Here is a 13353-nt window from a genome sequence, read left to right on the forward strand (position 1 = left end):
TCGAATAGCTAAGGCCTAGGAAGTCAACGCCAGAAGCACCAAATACAAAATAAATACAACAGTTTTTCCATCGTATAAAACGAATAATTGCAACCAGTGTGAAAGTAACTGTCATTTCTACGTTCCGGGCAACCTAGGCTTCACCCTAGGTCGTTGTTCCACCAGATGGAATAGTTAGGGCCTAAGAAGTCAACGCCAGAAGCATAAAATACGATATAAATACAACAGCTTTTCCATCGTATAACAGGAATAATTGCAACCAGTGTGAAAGTGATGGTCATTTCTACGTTCCGAGCAACCTAGGCGCCACTCAATGGCGTTGCTCCTCCACATCTAATAGCTACGGCCTTAGAAGTCATCGCCAGAAGCATAAAATACAATGTAAATACAACAGCTTTTCCATCGTATAAAACGAATAATTGCTACCAGTGTGAAAGTGATGGTCGTTACTACGTTCCGGGCAACCTAGGCTTCACCCTAGGGCGTTGTTCCACCAGACGGAATAGTTAGGGCCTAAGATGTCAACGCCAGAAGCATAAAATACGATATAAATACAACAGCTTTTCCATCGTATAAAACGTATAATTGCAGCCAATGTGAAAGTAATGATCATTTCGGCGTCTCGGTCATCCTAGACTTAACTCTGAGGCGTTGCTCCACCAGATCGAAGAGTTAGAGCCTTAGAAGTGAACGCCAGAAGCATAAAATACAATACAAATACAACAGTTTTTCCATCGTATAAAAAGAATAATTGCAACCAGTATGAAAGTTATGGTCATTCCTATTGTCCGGGCAACATAGGTTTCACCCTACGGCGTTGCTCCAACAGATTGAATAGTTAGGGCCTTAGAAGTCAACGCCAGAAGCACAAAATACAATATAAATACAACAGTTTTTCCATTGTATAGCATGGATCACTGCAACCAGTGTGAAAGTAATGATCATTTCGGCGTTTCGGGCATCCAAGACATAAATCTGAGGCGTTGCTCCGCCAGATCGAAGAGTTGGGGCCTTTAAAGTCAACGCCAGAAGCATAAACTACAAAATAAATACAACAGTCTTTCCATCATATAAAACGAATAATTGCAACCTATGAGAAGATTATGGTCATATCCACGTTCCGGGCAACCTAGGTTTCACTGTAGGGTGTTGCTCCAACCGATCGAATAGTTAGGGCCTTAGAAGTCGACGCCCGAAGCATAAAATACAAAATAAATTGAACAGCTTTTCCATCGTATAACAGGAATAATTGCAACCAGTTTGAACGTAATGGTATGTGCTACGTTCCGGGCAACCTAAGCATCACTCTATGGCGGTGCTCCACCAGATCAAATAGTTAGGGCCTTAGAAGTCAGCGCCAGAAGCATAAAATACAACATAAGTACAACAGTTTTTCCATCGTATAAAAGAAATAATTGCAAACATTGTGAAAGTAATGGTCATTTCTACGTTCCGGGCAACCTAGACTTCACTCTAGAGCGTTGCTCCACCAGATCGAAGAGTTGGGGCCTTAGATGTCAACACCAGAAGCATAAAACACGATAAAGGTGCATCAGCTTTTCCATCGTATAAAACGAATAATTGCAACCAGTGTGAAGGTTATGGTCATTTCTACATTCCGAGCAACCCAGGCTTCACTCTAGGGCGTTGCTCCACCAGATCGAATAGATAGGACCTTAGAACTCAACGCCAGAAACATAAAATACAATAAAAATAGAACAGTTTTTCCATCGTATAACTGGAATGATTGCAGCCAGTGTGAAAGTGATGGTCATTCCTACGTTCCGAGCAACATAGGCTTCACTCTAGGGCGTTGCTCCACGAGATCGAATACTTAGGCACTTAGAATTCAACGCCAGAAGCGTTATTTTTATAATTATTTATTATAATTATTCGTTTTATACAATGGAAAGTCTGTTCTGTTTATTTTGTATTTTATGCTTCGGGCTTTGACTTCTAAGGCCCTACCTGTTCGATCTGGTGGAGGAACACCCTAGAGTCAAGCCTAGGTTGCCCGGATCGTAGAAATGACCATAACTTTCACACTGGTTGCTATTATTCGTTTTATACGATGGAAAAACTGTTGTGTTTATATTGTATTTTATGCTACTGGAGTTGACTTCTTAGGCCCTAACTATTCGATCTGGTGGAGAAACGCCCTAGAGTCAAGCCTAGGTTGCCCGGATCGTAGAAGTGACCATTACTTTCACACGGGTTGCAATTATTCGTTTTATACGATGGAAAAACTGTTGTATTTATTTTGTATTTGGTGCTTCTGGCGTTGACTTGTTAGGCCATAACTATTGGATCTGGTGGACCAACGTCCTAGTGTGCAGCCTAGGTTGCCCGGAACGTAGGAATGACCATCACTTTCACACTGGCTGCAATTATTCCAGTTATACGATGGAAAAACTGTTCTATTTTTATTGTATTTTATGTTTCTGGCGTTGACTTCTTAGGCCCTAACTGTCCAATCTGGTGCAGCAACGCCCTAGAGTGAAGCCTAGGCTGCCCGGAACGTAGAAATGACCATATCTTTCACACTGGTTGCTATTATTCGTTTTATACGATCGAAAAACTGTTGTATTTATATTGTATTTTATGCTTCTGGCGTTGACTTCTTAGGCCCTAACTATTTGTTCTGGTGCCACAACGCCCTAGAGTTAAGCCTAGGTTGACCGAAAGGTAGAAATGACCATCACATTCACACAGGTTGCAATTACTCCTGTTATACGATGGCAAAACAGTTGTATCTTTGTTGTATTCTATGCTTCGGGCATTGACTTCTTCGCCCTACCTATTCGATCTGGTGGAGCAACTCCCTGGAGTGAAGCCTAGGTTGCCCGGAACGAAGAAATGACCATCTATTTCACACTGGTTGCAATTATTCCTTTTATACGGTGTAAAAAATGTTGTATTTTTATTGTATTTTATGCTTCGGGCGTTGACTTCTAAGGCGCAAACTGTTCGCTCTGGTGGAGCAACGCCCTAGGGTGAAGCCTAGGTGGCCCGGAACGTAGAAATGACCATAACTTTCAAACTGGTTGCAAATATTCGTTTTATACGATGGAAAAACTGTTGCATATTTACTGTATTTTATGCTTCTGGCGTTGACTTCTAAGGTCCTAGCTATTCGATCTCGTGGGGCAACGCCCTAGAGTGAAACCTAGGTTGCCCGGAACGTAGAAATGACCATTACTTTCACACTGTTTGCAAATATACATTATATACGATGGAAAAGCTGTTGCATTTATATTGTATTTTATGCTTCTGGTGTACACCTCTTAGGCCCTAACTATTGGATGTGGTGGAGTAACGCCCTAGAATGAAGCGTAGGTTGCCCGGAACGTAGAAAGGACCATAACGTTCACGCTGGTTGCAATTATTCGTTTTATACTATGGAAAGGCTGTTGTATTTGTTTTGTATTTTATGATTCTGGCGTTGACTTCTTAGGCCCTAACTATTCGATCTGGTGGAGCAATGCCTCAGAGTTAAGTCTAGGATGCCCGAAACGACGAAATGATCATTAATTTCACACTGGTTGCAACTATTCATGCTATGCGAAGGAAAAACATTTGCATTTTTATTGTAATTTCTGCTTCCGGATTAGACTACTATGGCCGTAGCTATTCGATGTGGTGGAGCAACGAGCTAGAGTGAAGCCTAGGTTACCCGGAACGTAGAAATGACCAGTACTTTCACACTGGTTGTTGTTACTCCTGTTATACGGTGGAAAAACTGTTGCATTTTTATTGTATTTTATGCTTCCGGCGTTGAATTCTAGGTCCCTAGCTATTCGATCTGGTGTAGCAACGCCCTAGAGTGAAGCCTAGGTTGCACGGAACGTAGAAATTACCATTACTTTCACACTGTTTGCAAATATACATTATATACGATGAAAAATGTGTTGTATTTATATTGTGTTTTATGCTTCTGGCGTTGACTTCTTAGGCCCTAACTATTCGATCTGGTGGAGCAATGCCTCAGAGTTAAGTCTAAGATGCCCGAAACGTCGAAATGACCACTACCTTCACGCTTGTTGCAATTATTCCTGTTATACGATGGAAAAACTGTTGCGTTTTTATTGTACTTTATGCTTCTGGCGTTGACGTCTAAGGCCGTAGCTATTCGATGTGGTGGAGCAACGACCTAGAGTGAAGCGTAGGTTGCCCGGAACGTAGAAATGACCATAACTTTCACACTGGATGCAATTATTCATTTTATACGATGGAAAAGCTACTGTATCTATATTGTATTTTATGCTTCTCGCGTTGACTTCTTAGGCCCTAACTATTCGATCTGGTGGAGCAACGCCCTAGAGTGGAGCCTAGGTTGCCGGAACGTAGAAAGGACCATTACTTTCACGCTGTATGCAATTAATTATTTTATACGATGGAAAAGCTGCTGCATTCATATTGTCTTTTATTCTCCTGGTGTTGACTTCTTAGGCCCTAGCTATTCGATCTGGTGAACCATCGCCCTAGAGTGAAGCCTAGGATGCCCGGAAGGTAGAAATGACCATTACCTTCACACTGGTTGCAATTATTCCTGTCGTACGGTGGAAAAACTGTTGTATTTTTATTGTATTTTATGCGTCTGGCGTTGACTTCTAAGGCCCTATCTATTCGATCTGGTGGAGCAATGGCTCAGAGTAAAGCCTAGGTAGCCCGGGACGTAGAGGTGACTATCACTTTCACACTGGTTGCAATTATTCCAATTGTACGATGGAAAAACTGTTGTATTTTTATTGTATTTTATGCGTCTGGCGTTGACTTCTAATGGGCTAGCTATTCGATCTGCAGGAGCAACGCCCTAGTGTGAAGCATAGGTTGCCCGGAACGTAGAAATGACCAGTACTTTCACACTGGTTGCAATTATTCCTGTTATACGATGGAAAAGCTGTTGTATTTTTATTGTATTTTATGCGTCTGGCGTTGACTTCTAATGGGCTAGCTATTCGATCTGGAGGAGCAACGCCCTAGTGTGAAGCATAGGTTGCCCGGAACGTAGAAATGACCATCACTTTCACACTCGCTGCAATTATTCATTTTATACGATGGAAAAACTGTTGTATTTTTATTGTATTTTATCCTTCTGGCGTTGACTTCTTAGTCCGTAGCTATTCGATCTGGAGGAGCAACGGCCTAGGGTCAAGCCTAGGTTGCCCGGAACGTTGAAGTGACCATGACTTTCACACTGGTTGCTATTAGTCGTTTTATACGATGGAAAAACTGTTATATTTATTTTGTATTTTATGCTTCGGGCGTTGACTTCTAAGGCCCTAACTGTTTGATGTGGTGGAGCAACGCCCTAGAGTGAAGCCTAGGTTGCCCGGAACGTAGAAATGACGATAACTTTCTCACTGGTTGTTATTATTCGTTATATACGATGGAAAAACTGTTATATTTATATTGTATTTTATGCTTCTGTCGTTGACTTCTTAGGCCCTAGCTATTGGATCTGGTGGAACAACGCCCTAGAGTGAAGCCTAGGTTGCCTGGAACGTAGAAATGACCATCACTTTCACACGGGTTGCAATTATTCCTGTTATAGGATGGAAAGACTGTTGTATTTTTATTGTATTTTACGCTTCAGGCGTTGTCGTCTGAGGCCGTAGCTATCCGATGTGGTGGACCAACGCCCTAGGTTGACCCCTAGGTTGCCCGGAACGTAGAAATGACCATAACTTTCACACTGGTTGCAATTATTCGTTTTATACGATGGAAAAGCTGTTGTATTTATATTGTATTTTATGCTTCTGGCGTAGACTTCTAAGGCACTAGCCATTCGATCTGGTGGAGCAACGCCCTAGAGTGAAGCCTAGGTTGCCCGGAACGTAGAATTGGCCATCATTTTCAAACTGGTTGCAATTAATCCTGTTATACGATGGAAAAGCTGTTGTATTTTTATTGCCTTTTATGCTTCGGGCGTTGACTTCTAAGGTCCTAATTATTCAATCTGTTGGAGCAACGCCCTAGGGTGAAGCCTATGTAGCCCGGAAAGTAGAAATGACGTTAACTTTCATAGTGGTTGCAATTATGCGTTTTATACGATGGAAAAACTGTTGTATTTATATTGTATTTTATGCTTCTGGCGTTTACTTCTTAGGCCCGAACTATTCGATCTGCTGGAACAACGGCCGAGGGTGAAGCCTAGGTTGCCCGGAACGTAGAAATGACCAAAACTTTTACACTGGTAGCAATTATTCGTTTTATACAATGGAAAAACTGTTGTAATTATATTGTATTTTATGCATCTGGCGTTGACTTCTCAGGCACTAACTATTCGATCTAGTGGATCAACGCCCTAGAGTGAAGCCTAGGTTGCCCGGTACGTAGAAATGACCATCACTCGCAAACTGGTTGCAATTATTCCTGTTATATGATGGAAAAACTGTTGTATTTTTATTGCATTTTATGCTTCGGGCATTCACTTCTAAGGCCCTAACTATTCAATCTGTTGGAGTAATGCCCTAGGGTGAAACCTAGGTTGCCCGGAAAATATAAATGCCCATATGTTTCATACTGGTTGCAATTATTCGTTTTATACAATGGAAAAACTGTTCTATTTATTTTGTATTTAATGCTTCGGGCGTTGACTTCTTAGGCCCTAACTATTCGATCTGGTGGAAGAACGCCCTGGTGTGAAGCCTAGGTTGCTCGGAATGTAGAAATGACCATAACTTTCACACTGGTTGCAATTATTCGTTTTATACGATGGAAAAACTGTTGCATCTTTATCGTATTTAATGCTTCGGGCGTTGGCTTCTAAGGCCCTAACTGTTTGATCTGGTGGAGCAACGCCCTAGAGTGAAGCCTAGGTTGCCCGGAACGTAGAAGTGACCATAACTTTCACACTGGTTGCTATTATTCGTTTTATACGATGGAAAAACTGTTATATTTATATTGTATTTTATGCTTCTGTCGTTGACTTCTTAGGCCCTAGCTATTGGATCTGGTGGATCAACGCCCTGGAGTGAAGCCTAGGTTGCCTGGAACGTAGAAATGACCATCACTTTCACACGGGTTGCAATTATTCCTGTTATAGGATGGAAAGACTGTTGTATTTTTATTGTATTTTATGCTTCAGGCGTTGTCTTCTGAGACCGTAGCTATTCGATGCGGTGGACCAACGCCCTAGGTTGAATCCTAGGTTTCCCGGAACGTAGAAATGACCATAACTTTCACACTGGTTGCAATTATTCGTTTTATACGATGGAAAAGCTGTGTATCTATATTGTATTTTATGCTTCTGTCGTTGACTTCTTAGGCCCTAGCTAGTGGATCTGGTGGAACAACGCCCTAGAGTGAAGCCTAGGTTGCCTGGAACGTAGAAATGACCATCACTTTCACACGGGTTGCAATTATTCCTGTTATAGGATGGAAAGACTGTTGTATTTTTATTGTATTTTACGCTTCAGGCGTTGTCGTCTGAGGCCGTAGCTATCCGATGTGGTGGACCAACGCCCTAGGTTGACTCCTAGGTTGCCCGGAACGTAGAAATGACCATAACTTTCACACTGGTTGCAATTATTCGTTTTATACGATGGAAAAGCTGTTGTATTTATATTGTATTTTATGCTTCTGGCGTTGACTTCTAAGGCACTAGCCATTCGATCTGGTGGAGCAACGCCCTAGAGTGAAGCCTAGATTGCCCGGAACGTTGAAATGACCATAAATTTCACACTGGTTGCTAATATTCATCTTATACGATGGAAAAACTGTTATATTTATATTGTATTTTATACTTATGGCGTTGAATTCTAAGTCCCAAGCTATTTGATCTGGTGGAGCAACGCCCTAAAGTGAAACCTAGGTTACCCGGAACGTAGAAATGACCAGTACTTTCACACTGTTTGCAGTTATCCCTGTTATACGATGGAAAAACTGTTGCATCATTATTGTATTTTATGCTTCTGGCGTTGACTTCTAAGGCCCTAGCTATTCGATTTGGTGGAGCAACGCCCTAGAGTGGGGCCTAGGTTGCCCGGTACGTAGAAATGTCCATTACTTTCACACTGTTTGCAAATATGCATTATATACGATGGAAAATCTGTTGTATTTATGTTGCATTTTATGCTTCTGGCGCTGACTTCTTAGGCCCTAACTATTTTATCTGGTGGAGCAACGCCCTAAAGTGAAGCCTAGGTTGCCCGGAACGTAGAAGTGACCATAACTTCCACACTGGTTGCTATCATTCGTTTTATATGATGGAAAAACTGTGTATCTATATTGTATTTTATGCTTCTGGCGTTCACTTCTTAGGCCCTAACTATTCGATCTGGTGGAACAACGGCCTAGGGTGAAGCCTAGGTTGCCCGGAACGTAGAAATGACCACAACTTTTACACTGGTAGCAATTATTCGTTTTATACAATGGAAAAACTGTTCTATTTATTTTGTATTTAATGCTTCGGGCGTTGACTTCTTAGGCCCTAACTATTCGATCTGGTGGAAGAACGCCCTAGTGTGAAGCCTAGGTTGCTCGGAATGTAGAAATGACCATAACTTTCACACTGGTTGCAATTATTCGTTTTATACGATGGAAAAACTGTTGCATCTTTATCGTATTTTATGCTTCTGGCGTTGACTTCTTAGGCCGTAACTATTCGATCTGGTGGAACAACGCCCTGTAGAGAAACCTAGGTTGCCCGGAAGGTAGAAATGACCATAACTTTCACACTGGTAGCAATTATTCGTTTTATACGATGGAAAAACTGTTCTATTTATTTTGTATTTTATGCTTCTGGCGTTGACTTCTTAGGCCCTAACTATTCGATCTGGTGGAACAACACCCTAGAGTGAAGCCTAGGTTGCCTGGAACGTAGAAATGACCATCACTTTTACACAGGTTGCAATTATTCCTGTTATCGGATGGAAAGACTGCTGTATTTTTATTGTATTTTATGCTTCTCGCGTTGACTTCTAACGCCCTAACTATTCGATCAGGTGGAGCAACGCCCTAGAGTGAAACCTAGGTTGCTCGAAATGTAGAAATGACCATAACTTTCACACTGGTTGCAATTATTCATTTTATACCATGGAAAAACTGTTGTACTTATATTGTATTTTATCCTTATGGCGTTGAATTCTAAGTCCCTAGCTATTCGATATGATGGAGCAACGCCCTAGAGTGAAACCTAGGTTACCCGGAACGTAGAAATGACCAGTACTTTCATACTGCTTGCAGTTATTCCTGTTATACTATGGAAAAACTTTTGCATCTGTATTGTATTTTATGCTTCTGGCGTTGACTTCTAAGGCACTAACTATTCGATCTGGTGGAGCAACTCCATAGAATGCAGCCGAGGTTGCCCGGAACGTAGAATTGTGCATCACTTTCAAACTGGTTGCAATTATTCCTGTTATATGATGGAAACACTGTTGTATTTTTATTGCATTTTATGCGTCGGGCGTTGACTTCTAAGGCCCTAACTATTCAATCTGTAAAAGCAACGCCCTAGGGTGAAGCCTAGGTTGCTCGGAAAGTAGAAATGACCATAAGTTTCATACTGGTTTCAATTATTCGTTTTATACGATGGAAAAACTGTTGTATTTATATTGTGCTTTATGTTTCTGGCGTTGAATTCTAAGTCCATAGCTATTCGATCTGGTGGAGCAACGCCCTAGAGTGAAGCCTAGGTTGCCCGGAACGTAGAAATGACCATTACTTTCACACTGTTTGCAATTATTCATTTTATACGATGTAAAAGCTGTTGTATTTATATTGTATCTTATGCTTCAGGCGTTGACTTTTTAGGCCCTAACAATTCGATCTGGTGGAACAACGCCCTAGAGTGAAGCCTAGGTTGCCTGGTACGTACAAATGACCATCACTTTCACACGGGTTGCTATTATTCCTGTTATAGGATGGAAAGACTGTTGTGTGTTTATTGTATTTTATGCTTCAGGCGTTGACTTCTGAGGCCGTAGCTATTCGATGTGGTGGAAGAACGCCATAGAGTGTAGCCTAGGTTGCCCGGAACGTAGAAATGACCATAACTTTCACACTGGTTGCAATTATTCATTCTATACGATGGAAAAACTGTTGTACTTATATTGTATTTTATTCTTAAGGCGTTGAATTCTAAGTCCCTAGCTATTCCATATGGTGGAGCAACGCCCTAGAGTAAAACCTAGGTTACACGGAACGTAGAAATGACCAGTACTTTCATACTGTTTGCAGTTATTCCTGTTATACGATGGAAAAACTTTTGCATCTATATTGTATTTTATGCTTCTGGCGTTGACTTCTAAGGCCCTAGCTATTCGATTTGGTGGAGCAACGCCCTAGAGTGGGGCCTAGGTTGCCCGGTACGTAGAAATGTCCATTACTTTCACACTGTTTGCAAATATACATTATATACGATGGAAAATCTGTTGTATTTATGTTGCATTTTATGCTTCTGGCGCTGACTTCTTAGGCCCTAACTATTTTATCTGGTGGAGCAACGCCCTAAAGTGAAGCCTAGGTTGCCCGGAACGTAGAAGTGACCATAACTTCCACACTGGTTGCTATCATTCGTTTTATATGATGGAAAAACTGTGTAACTATATTGTATTTTATGCTTCTGGCGTTCACTTCTTAGGCCCTAACTATTCGATCTGGTGGAACAACGGCCTAGGGTGAAGCCTAGGTTGCCCGGAACGTAGAAATGACAACAACTTTTACACTGGTAGCAATTATTCGTTTTATACAATGGAAAAACTGTTCTATTTATTTTGTATTTAATGCTTCGGGCGTTGACCTCTTAGGCCCTAACTATTCGATCTGGTGGAAGAACGCCCTAGTGTGAAGCCTAGGTTGCTCGGAATGTAGAAATGACCATAACTTTCACACTGGTTGCAATTATTCGTTTTATACGATGGAAAAACTGTTGCATCTTTATCGTATTTTATGCTTCTGGCGTTGACTTCTTAGGCCGTAACTATTCGATCTGGTGGAGCAACGCCCTGTAGAGAAACCTAGGTTGCCCGGAAGGTAGAAATGACCATAACTTTCACACTGGCAGCAATTATTCGTTTTATACGATGGAAAAACTGTTCTATTTATTTTGTATTTTATGCTTCGGGCGTTGACTTCTTAGGCCCTAACTATTCGATCTGGTGGAACAACACCCTAGAGTGAAGCCTAGGTTGCCTGGAACGTAGAAATGACCATCACTTTTACACGGGTTGCAATTATTCCTGTTATAGGATGGAAAGACTGCTGTATTTTTATTGTATTTTATGCTTCACGCGTTGACTTCTAACGCCCTAACTATTCGATCAGGTGGAGCAACGCCCTAGAGTGAAACCTAGGTTGCTCGGAAAGTAGAAATGACCATAAGTTTCATACTGGTTGCAATTATTCGTTTTATACGATGGAAAAACTGTTGTATTTATATTGTATTTTATGCTTCTGGCGTTGACTTCTTAGGCACTAACCATCCGATCTGGTGGAGCAACGCCCTAGAGTGAAGCCTAGGTTGCCCGGAACGTAGAATTGGCCATCACTTTCAAACTGGTTGCAATTAATCCTGTTATACGATGGAAAAACTCTTGTATTTTTATTGCCTTTTATGCTTCGGGCGTTGACTTCTAAGGCCCTCACTGTTTGATGTGGTGGAGCAACGCCCTAGAGTGAAGCCTAGGTTGCCCGGAACGTAGAAATGACCATAACTTTCACACTGGTTGCTATTATTCGTTATATACGATGGAAAAACTGTTATATATATATTGTATTTTATACTTATGGCGTTGAATTCTAAGTCCCAAGCTATTTGATCTGGTGGAGCAACGCCCTAAAGTGAAACCTAGGTTACCCGGAACGTAGAAATGACCAGTACTTTCACACTGTTTGCAGTTATTCCTGTTATACGATGGAAAAACTGTTGCATCATTATTGTATTTTATGCTTCTGGCGTTGACTTCTAAGGCCCTAGCTATTCGATTTGGTGGAGCAACGCCCTAGAGTGGGGCCTAGGTTGCCCGGTACGTAGAAATGTCCATTACTTTCACACTGTTTGCAAATATACATTATATACGATGGAAAATCTGTTGTATTTATGTTGCAATTTATGCTTCTGGCGCTGACTTCTTAGGCCCTAACTATTTTATCTGGTGGAGCAACGCCCTAAAGTGAAGCCTAGGTTGCCCGGAACGTAGAAGTGACCATAACTTCCACACTGGTTGCTATCATTCGTTTTATATGATGGAAATACTGTGTATCTATATTGTATTTTATGCTTCTGGCGTTCACTTCTTAGGCCCTAACTATTCGATCTGGTGGAACAGCGGCCTAGGGTGAAGCCTAGGTTGCCCGGAACGTAGAAATGACCACAACTTTTACACTGGTAGCAATTATTCGTTTTATACAATGGAAAAACTGTTCTATTTATTTTGTATTTAATGCTTCGGGCGTTGACTTCTTAGGCCCTAACTATTCGATCTGGTGGAAGAACGCCCTGGTGTGAAGCCTAGGTTGCTCGGAATGTAGAAATGACCATAACTTTCACACTGGTTGCAATTATTCGTTTTATACGATGGAAAAACTGTTGCATCTTTATCGTATTTTATGCTTCTGGCGTTGACTTCTTAGGCCGTAACTATTCGATCTGGTGGAGCAACGCCCTGTAGAGAAACCTAGGTTGCCCGGAAGGTAGAAATGACCATAACTTTCACACTGGTAGCAATTATTCGTTTTATACGATGGAAAAACTGTTCTATTTATTTTGTATTTTATGCTTCGGGCGTTGACTTCTTAGGCCCTAACTATTCGATCTGGTGGAACAACACCCTAGAGTGAAGCCTAGGTTGCCTGGAACGTAGAAATGACCATCACTTTTACACAGGTTGCAATTATTCCTGTTATAGGATGGAAAGACTGCTGTATTTTTATTGTATTTTATGCTTCTCGCGTTGACTTCTAACGCCCTAACTATTCGATCAGGTGGAGCAACGCCCTAGAGTGAAACCTAGGTTGCTCGAAATGTAGAAATGACCATAACTTTCACACTGGTTGCAATTATTCATTTTATACCATGGAAAAACTGTTGTACTTATATTGTATTTTATCCTTATGGCGTTGAATTCTAAGACCCTAGCTATTCGATATGATGGAGCAACGCCCTAGAGTGAAACCTAGGTTACCCGGAACGTAGAAATGACCAGTACTTTCATACTGTTTGCAGTTATTCCTGTTATACTATGGAAAAACTTTTGCATCTGTATTGTATTTTATGCTTCTGGCGTTGACTTCTAAGGCACTAACTGTTCGATCTGGTGGAGCAACTACATAGAATGCAGCCGAGGTTGCCCGGAACGTAGAATTGTGCATCACTTTCAAACTGGTTGCAATTATTCCTGTTATATG

The sequence above is a fragment of the Calliopsis andreniformis genome, unplaced genomic scaffold, assembly GCF_051401765.1.
Source record: "Calliopsis andreniformis isolate RMS-2024a unplaced genomic scaffold, iyCalAndr_principal scaffold0004, whole genome shotgun sequence".
Taxonomy (NCBI): domain Eukaryota; kingdom Metazoa; phylum Arthropoda; class Insecta; order Hymenoptera; family Andrenidae; genus Calliopsis; species Calliopsis andreniformis.